The sequence below is a fragment of the Patella vulgata genome, chromosome 7, assembly GCF_932274485.2.
Source record: "Patella vulgata chromosome 7, xgPatVulg1.2, whole genome shotgun sequence".
In the NCBI taxonomy this organism is placed as follows: domain Eukaryota; kingdom Metazoa; phylum Mollusca; class Gastropoda; family Patellidae; genus Patella; species Patella vulgata.
The window spans coordinates 37442891-37453232 of record NC_065885.2 but is presented as its reverse complement, the minus strand read 5'-3'; positions in this window follow the sequence as shown (position 1 = coordinate 37453232).

Here is a 10342-nt window from a genome sequence, read left to right as displayed (position 1 = left end):
TGGTGCGTCCTTAATATAAAAGATACAGCGATCACCAAACTCCACGAACTCTTGAATAGCTTAGATGTCGACATTAAATTCACTGTTCAATCTAGTAAAGTAAAACCAAACTTTCTCGATGTCACGGTGAATCTTTTACCAAATGGTCAAATTGAAACTGATATGTATTATAAACCGACAGACACACATCAGTATCTCAATTTTACTTCATGCCACCTTTCTCATATCAAACGTAATATTCCGTATAATTTAGCTAGACGTGTGTGCACTATAGTTTCACAATCGGATATCAAACAAATACCCCTTAATAATGAGCTTAAAGGTTTTCTATAAAAGCAACACTACCCGGCTAAACCAGTGTGACACTATGGGGACAGATGATCGTCTAGGACATGCTTGGGACTTCACGTTGTTGGATCAATTATCTCAATCATCAATTAATTTACTCTGGAACACCGTTTATGTTATTACTAAGTTTATCTAACGAATACAACAAACTACAAAGGTTACATATACGAAACTACAATATCTATGATAGTTACTTTTCGAGTTATTAAAATCTCCACGGTCTGAGTTTAATATCCTTTCTAACTCAGACCTAACGGCTTAAAGGTGACAAGAGCCACATACTTCTTGTTAGTTCTACATAAGGTTCACGCTAGGATGATGTGTTCGCTGTAGGTATGTTCCCCTTGAGTTCCGAATGATTGTCTGAAGATAAATCCAACCCGCTCTATAATATATAGAAGTATAATGCATTAGCTTTTAGGACGGGACAATTACCATTTTTGGTTAAGTGTTTCATATAGGCACCGTTTAACGTCAACATTATTCTAGTTAATTGTACTAATCTGTACCCGAGATGACTGGACGATAGTACAATACTTTCCAGAAATGGGTACTGACATAACTGGGGGTGAGATAGTCTAAGTCTAGACTCTAAGTTAGTAGTAGGATAATGCAAGCTACTTCATTGCCCTAGTTTTCGTCACACATCATGTAGGCAAAGATTTCTATATTAAACAGAACACATTTCTTCGACCTAAAATAACCCTATATAGTATTATAATGCGCCCCTTTGCAATGCGTTAAATAAGCAATGTTGCTTAATTAACGCTGTTATCTAACATGCATTAAATACAATACAATATCAATATTTTAAAGCTCTGAATATGTCCATTACAATTTCAAGTCCTAATTCTAAAATAGCATTACACTGATAAACATGCTACAATAATATAATTTCACTGCTTCACTGTCAATATAAATACTTGGTTATAGGGTTCCAACACAATAAAAAAAAAACATTGTTCAGTGTCAAAAAGTTAAATGTTTCTAACATTACATAATTTCAGGTCCTGTTCAGAATTGTTTCTTGCACTGTAAATTTGGTGATCCGTAAACACTTCTTTTATTTCCTCTTTAGAACCATTTCTTCTTGCATACTGGAATACCTCTGTCTGGTTCAGCGTTGCTGTGCATTAAGATAGGGTACAATAAATCCCATAAATGACCAGTGTTCTTGTTTAATTAGACCAATTACAATTACATTACCCTTAATTTATAACATTTATTTCAATATTAATTGGATACGATTATATCTTAATCATATTCTTTACCTTACACTTTCAAATTAAAATTTTATTGTCCCCCGCCTTTCGAAGAAAGCAGGGGACTATTAAAATGGGTTCGTCTGTCTGTCCGTCACACTTTTTGGGACACAATAACTCTCCTTCTAATTGACCTAGAATGTTCAAACTTGGTGTAGGTGTTTATTAGGTCAATGCCTTGATGGGGTCCGAAGATGAACATTTTCTGCTTAGGGTAAGCAGAGATAAGCAATTTGATTGGTTGATGCTTTGGGACACGATAATTTTAGTTCTAATTAAGTGAGAGTGATGAAACTTGGCGTATAGTTTCATTACATCAATACCTTGAGTAAGTTCGATAATGAGCATTTTCTGCTCAGGGTAAGCAGAGCGATAAGCAATTTGATTGGCCGAGACTTTGGAACTCAATAACTCTCCTTCTAATTGAGCTAAAATGTTCAAACTTGTTGTAGGCGTTTATTAGGCCACTGCCTTGATGGAGTGTGAAGATGAGAATTTTCTGCTTAGGGTAAGTAGAGATAAGCAATTTGATTGGTTGATGCTTTGGGACACGACAAATTTAGTTCCAATTAAGTGAGTGATGAAACTTGGTGTAAGTGTTTTTTAGGTCAATGCCTTGATGGAGTTCGAAGATGAGCATTTTCTGCTTAGGGTAAGTAGAGATAAGCAATTTGATTGGTTGATGCTTTGTGGGACACGATAACTTTAGTTCCAATTAAGTGAGAGTGATGAAACTTGACGTATAGTTTCATTACATCAATACCTTGACTAAGTTCGATGATGAGAATTGTCTGCTTAGGCTAAGGAGCAATAAGCATTTTTATTGGTCATGACTTTGGAACATAACAACTCTGCTTCTAATTGGGGCAGAATGTTAAAATTTGATGTAGATGTTCGTCTTGACTAATAATAATCCTTAATTCTATTTACTTTTAACTGAATAAACTATTAACAGTAGAACTTAATCTGCTCCATTAATAATAATTAGCAGTATTAATTAGTGCTTATCACCTACAGTAATTAATAAATTAAGAACTCATTACTTTACTAATTACTTTAATAAGCATTTTTATTGGTCATGACTTTGGAACATAACAACTTTGCTTCTAATTGGGGTAGAATGTTTAAACTTGATGTAGATGTTCGTCTTGACTAATAATAATCCTTAATTCTATTTACTTTTAACTGAATAAACTATTAACAATAGAACTTAATCTGCTCAATTAATAATAATTAGCAGTATTAATTAGTGCTTAGTATATCATTGAAGGGTCGTCATTTCGGATAAATAATACTGCGGTATTTACAGTAAAACAATCAATGAACTGCAAATCCAAATATATCATTTATTGCATGATTTGTCCTGGGTGTTGTGAATAATATATCGGAAAATCTATAAAACAATTAAACCATCGAATGAACCTCCACAGATCCCAAATAGCCAATCCGGAAAACAGAATGATACCAACCTTTTGCGCCAAATATTTTGTTGAAAAGTTAAAGGTTACCTCACCACCCCTATCCTACAGAACTGTTTGTAATCGGCTCAAATCTTCACATGGAACATGGTGTCGAGGTGAAGAATTTATTTGTCGGATGAGAGTTGCTTTCTCTTGTTCATGAGTACAAGACGGGTGGGAGAGCACGGGTATGGCGACTTGGGTATCATTGAGCAGGTTCCATTCGGCGGCGGCTCTATAATGGTATGTAGTTGCCTTCATAATAATATGACTGTAAGCTTCCACTAGAGGTCATCTCAATGGCCAACGAGACCAAAGAGAGATTCTACCCATGACTGTAGTGCACCACTTTGACAATCATTCTCTACTCAGAGGGCCAATCCGTGGGCGTTACGGTTTTGATTTTCTGACGCGGAGACCGTTGCTACACAGTACCTTGGCCTGTCAGAAGCCCTGGAATAAATCCAAGTGAACGTATCTGTGACATTCTTGGGCGTTAAATCCGCCAGAGGGGTCCACCAGTGCAGAATCTTGACGATTTGCATTAGGCACTGCATCGGGAATGGAACAGATTAACGCAGACTAACATCCAACGTTTTATTCAGTCCATGAGGAAGAGAGTTCAACAGGTGATAATAACTCTTTTAACTGTTTTCACGGCTATCTGGACAACTTGAACATGAAATGAAGTAAGTTGAACTGCAGGATTTCCTATTGACCTGTACCAGCCATAGTTGTTTTGACTTGGCTTCACCAATTTTCCACCTCTATTTTCGAACTTGACAGAATCACACGAAATCCCCTAATTAAACTTCATTTATTTTTAGTGTATCCCCGAGGCAGCTCAGAAAGATTGAATACCTTTCAGAATGTAAAAGAGCTACCATAATATGTGATCAAACACTAGCGCTATATTAAATATGGATACTGTTTCTGTGTGTATATATGTATTAATGTATATCGAACTGAATGTATCTCTATATGAATGATTTAACCAATAAATTTCAATACCCGTAAATACCAAATTGATTGTATTAAAGTTTATAATGTAAAAGTTTGATGGTTTATTCTTTAATAAAAGCCTCACTAGGCAAAACTAAACTGAACCAAACCAATTTAAGTTCATATACTGCTCGTTTCTCTGGTACGGGATTCGTCATTAGAGAACCAACAACAAAGAAATGAATACCCAAATCAACACAGAAATGACAAAACCCAGATCTCACAAACGGAAGGATAAAGTCAGGCCACAGAAAAACCACAATGCACCATGGAAATTTGCGTAGCCTTGTCACACATCTGTAAACCTCGACTGGACCTATACACTGCTATTTTTGCTTTATATTTATTTTTTCATCTCATTATTGTGGTCTTATCGTGGAGCCGCACTTAGCAATTGACACACGAACATATGGATATAATAATTGTGTTCCATGTTATGTTTTTATGTTTATTATTATTGTTGTTGTACATATGTTTTGATTGCTACCACAACTATTATTCTGTTATATCCGTATTATCACTTTTATAAATAGTATGCCCCAAACTAGTTTATTAACGGCGATATCAGCTATTTTAATGGCAATCCACTGTTACACTGGTCTGTCTACACATGATCCGAAGAAGCACGCGGGTAGTCGAATCAGTCCAGAAAAGATATTCCATTTTCGTTGTTCCAAAATACAAACGTTGCTGTCTACATATGATCGGAAGATACACGCGGGTAGTCGAATCAGCCAAGAAAAGATATTCCATTTTCGTTGTTCCAAAAAACAAACGTTGCTGTGCCGTGACCAGTGCAAGTTCTCCCTCGTCTTATCCACAAAACTGATTCTAGCTTTTGTGTAGTGTGAGCTAAAGTAAAATGACACCGGCCATAAATGAAAATGAATGAAACACCAAAAAGTTCCGTGTTATTATAATCTAGGGTTGTTTCACTTTTATATAAAAAAAAGTATTGAGCATCAGGCGAGCTGTGCGCTGAACCATGGAAATTGTTTATTGTTAAGTAATGGGATCTAGACGTTTTGGAATCCCAAACCGTTTTGTTTTGTAGTGTTGTTTACGGGAATGTTGAATTCGAATTTAAGTCAACACTTTTCTCAGGGAAGCAAGATATTTTCAACAAACCCTGAATAACAGATTAGTTATATCATACATACGTCGGTATGGGGAGCACTGTATTAACTTTTTGTTTGCAGTGTGGATCATTTTATATTTTCCCAACGGAGAAGCTGGAACTCGCCGAACCCAGGGAGGTTAATAAGTCATAGAGTAAAGTCTTTAATAATTCAAATAAATATAGCGGTGACGCCCTGCAATAATTATTGACGTACAACTGCAATAAACGAACTGGAAGGTGTTTACAAGTAATCCGTGCTACATTTCAACGCCATCAACATCTTAATTCACTTTGAACTTCCGACAAAAATTGGCAATTCAAACCCCGACCCTACTCTACAAAATCAGCCAAATTTACCATGCAAAAGATGGTAAAATGGATAAAAAGACTTTAACAGTTGGGTCTATATGAGAGGAAATAATGGTGGTCTGTGTCTAGTTATCCACGGAAGCATCCACCTGGTCATTGTTTAGTGTTACTGAATTAGAAAGCACGTAATTGTTAGTTGTTTGGTTATCAGTCGATTTTGTGTACGAATATTAACCACCCCGCGTTTCATTCAGCTACTGTTGGTAATCTTATATGTGTGTAGACCCCTCGTATTTATATAAAAGGGTTTGACTCCCCGAAGACAATTTTTACAAACTATACCGATGGACACTAAACAGCTCTCTTGCCAACTTCTGCGTTCAGAAAAAGCTTGATCTATGCAGAGGATAGTTTCCTGCGTCTGAAGAGGCCAGGTACTTTATTTACATATATAAAAATCCGATCGTAAAGATCGCCATTCACTTATCCGAGGGCTAAACAACTATTAGTACATTATAATAGGACGACCAATTTACCTATGTTGATTTAATTATGACATTTAGACATTGCCATAGTTCAAAAGCATCGCTAGTCTAAGCCTGTGCTTTAGCGTGACTATGTCAATATGAATTTATAACTTATACTGGCAGGATGTACCATGGGGAAATTACCACAGACATGTAAACTAAAGAATTAACACGTCTGCTTTTAGATTTTGGCAGAAATAATAAATCATTATTTATTCTAATGATGAATGTGGATCCAGAAAAACTGGCTAGTCGATATTTCCCCTATTTTAACAGTATTTGATTAAAAACAGTAAAACGCATGATGAATCACTGGTCAAGACCAAGACGCGGACAAACAGTATGATGGGGGAAATCATTATACCACATAATTTAAGTTGTTTTTCATGTTTTAAGTTAAACGGAAGTATTGCTTCAGAAACTAAGTAATAGAGGTTCGGATAGAGAGGGGTTTTAACGTTCACACGACACAAACTAGGTCATTTCGGGACTAACATATGGTTCAATTTTATTTTAATTCGCTTGCGCGTAGAGTTTTTTAACCGTATGTCCTGCGTGTCGTAAAAGTAAAAGGCGACCAAAAGGGCCCCTGTAATAGGGTAGCGTGTTTGCCGTTTGATGCGACCCGTGTCGGTGGAGAGTGGAATCCTGGTAATTGAGTGGGGATTTAGCTTGCGAGCCCTTTCTCTGCAACACATTAGTTTGGCTCATGATTCACCTAGACGGTACGTCAGAGTGGCCCACTCTGATCAATCGGCCTTCTTCGTTATGCTCCTCAGAGGGTGTTATCTTTTTCTTGCTTCGTTTTATACCCAGCAGAATAACCTTTATGTCCTAGCCGACTTCTTGAAGAGCACGACTCGTGTCAATCAAGATAGATTTATTTCAATATATTTCCGACTTGAGTATACCTCTTGTCTATCCCTGAGGCCATGCGCAGGAGATTTCCGTGATAATCCTCCCCATGGTAGGCAGGAATGTAACCTAGGGGAAGACGAGAGGGGATTTTCATGGATCTCCCATCCAACTCCCAACCTAATTTAAACGGACCAAGATCTGCAGATGATGATGTTGCTTCATGTAGCTCATCTGAAAATTTAAGAACATGACCGAGGTGATATAGAGCACCTCTGAAGTTGATTTGTCGAAGATTTCGCCATTCACTATTTCAAAAGGCATCAACGGTCTAGCTGGTGAACCGAAATATGTTAGAAAATAAAATTGAGATATGGGACACTTTTGGTAGAATGTGCCAAGGAAAAGCTGTCGGGACCCTGAAGGCAGCAGTGAGGAGGAAATGGTTGACACGTTACAAGAATCAGTGTCGGACGTAACGATGTGGTTATCCTAACAAGTACTTATATGCTCACTTTCGATTGTCCCGATTTTCCGAAATGTATCAAAGTAGGCTATTTAAATATACCTGTTGATCCGTATATTACTAATCTACTAAGATGTTTTAATTGCCAAAAATATATACCCAGTAAAAATGTCTGTAAGGGTAAATCGAACTGCGCCCGTTGTGGCCTTTCTGGGCATGATAGCGCTACATGTACTACAGACTTTTCCTGTGTAAATTGTAAAGGAAAGCACTCTGCGTACCCTCGTGAGTGCCCAGTTTGGCAAAAGGAGAAACGGATTTCACAGCTTATATCTGAACGGAAAATTTATTATTTCGATGACAAGAAACACGTAGAACTTGCATCACTGTTGTCGACCCCTCAAGTCGGTAAGTCGTTTTCTTGTGTTGTAAAAACATCCACCAAAACCATATCCGTTCAGACAGATTATACATGGCCAAATAAGGAGGATAACCCAAAATTAACCAAAGATCAGCATATACATAAAGATAACCTCTAACTCCTCTCAAACAGTAGAGAGCTCGGTAACCAGTTTTTCTTCTGCGATTTCCTACCGTTCTTCGTCTTCTTCTAAGGAGAAGCCGATTACTCATTACTCATAAATAAAGATGAATTATCTAAAAAGGAAAATTAGCCAAGATGAGAGGGAGGGAAAAAATAATGATCCTATCACCCTTCATAACAGAAGCCGATTACTCATTACTCGGAGATGGACTAGTCCTTCGCCATCGAAGTCATAAATAAAGATGAATTATCTAAAAAGGAAAAAAAAAGATTAGCGAAGATGAGAGGGAGGGAAAAAATAATGATCCTATCGCCCTTCATAACAGGTATGGATATGCTGATACCATGGAAGGTATTACAATAGTTGATTTCCATGTAGACTCTACTTAACCTTCCAAAGTAACATATCCCTGACATGGAATTGTGGTTTAAAACCAAATTTTAATTGTAGTGCTCATGGGGGTGTTTCTATTATTCTCAATTCGCCTTTACAGGCAGTTGCAGTTATATTCCTATAACACTCTGCTCTATGTATCTTCCATCAAGTTTACATCTGAACCCTAGTGATCTAATTGACTTTGTTGTACGATTTCTAAATCAGAGAGGGACTTTAATCAAATCATTCTAGAAAACGACTTACTAAATGGATCAAAGCAATTCTTTTGTGAACAGAATGTTGACACATTAGTGAATAATTCCTCACATTACGAGATGGTTTAGAGTCTGTACACATTCTATATACATCAGCACTGGTGTGTCCACCGCGAGTGTCAATAACCACAGCGCCGCATCTGTGCATTGACTGGACCAGACGATTGATGAACGCCATTGGCGCCTGGACCCACACTCTCAGAAAAGCCTGGCGCAATCCATCGGCCGTGTTTGGTCTCGGTACGACGTTATTAAGTCTCCTCTGAATTTCATCCCAAAGATGTTCAATCGGGTTTAAGTGCATAAGGTTGACACCGTTCTGCTGTAGAAAGTCCCGAGAAACTCTGGCAGTGTGGGCACGGGCGTTGTCATGCTGGAAAACGTTGTTTCGATGACGAGCGAAATGTTGTATGACCAGGGGTCTGAGAGCTTGATCGATGTAGCGCACATCTCCCCTCCCCTCTCTGGTTCAGTCGATTCCACCCCAAACCATTATGCTTGGACCTCCCCATCTGCCATCTGCAGTTGATACGCAATACCGACTCTACAGAACAGTTCTCCATTGCCTGTGTCGCCAGTTCTGGTGTTGGGCAAACCGTAGACGTTCACGTCGATGGCGAGGGGTGATGATCGGTCCACGGTAAGGTCTACGGCAATGGATGTTCTCTCTGGTGAGGCGTAGGCGCACTGTATCGGTACTGATGAGTCTTCCGAGTGTTGCCACTGTCTAACGTGCTGTCTCAGATGCCTCTGTGAATGGAATCTGCACGTGCTGTCGCACAACATGGCGATCTTGTCGTAACCCTTGGTCTACCAGTTCAGGGGCGATCATCCGTAGTGTTGGTGGCCCGATAGCGTTGACGAAGCCAGTAGATGGTCATAACATTGACCTAGAAATGATTGGCAACGGCTTGGGCCGTGTGGCCAGCGTCGAGTCTTCCAAGCGCCTGGTTCCTCTGAGCTGTCGTGAGTCGTGGCATTCTGCTGGAGTTGTAGTGTGATTGATTCAACCAGGTATGGGGGGGATGGGTGTATTTTATAGTGCTGGTCCCGGTGAACAGCACGAGCAGCATGAAGCCACAATAATTCCCACCCCTAAACCGGGTAAAGATCATACGAATCCTACCAACTATAACTAGTTGTATTTGCAAAACATGGAGAGATTGATTAATTGAAGGCCTGTGTGATACCTTGAGTCCAACAACCTTATTCCTGACCTCCAATGTGGATTTCGGTCCCAAAGGAGCACTCTTGATCATCTCGTTCGATTTGAAACTTTCATCCAGAAGCAACATTTAATTGCAATATTTTTTGATCTGGAGAAAGCATATAATACCACATGGAAATATGGTATCGTGCGCGACCTCCATAACCTCGGCCTACGAGATTGCTTACTTGTATTCATTAAAAAAATCCTGGAAGATAGGCCATTTAAGGTACGACTGAAATCAATATTTTGGGAAATTGGGGTTCCTCAGGGAAGTATTTATCGCCAATTCTTTTTCTAATAAAAATTAATACCATCCCAGCGTGCCTTAAACCAGGTACAAACGGCGATCTTTATGTTGATGACTTTCAGATGTGCTATGGTTTTACAGACATGCGGATAATCGAACATAAGTTGCAGCTTTGTTTGAAAACACTTCAACAACAGGGCAACCGAAAATGGCGCTGCAGTATGCTACGAAAATAGCATCTTTACCAAATCATATTTCATTTAACACCATACTTATACCATATCATGAGCATTTATATCTGCTCAAAACTAAGCTTTTTGGACTTTTAGGTTAATTGTACC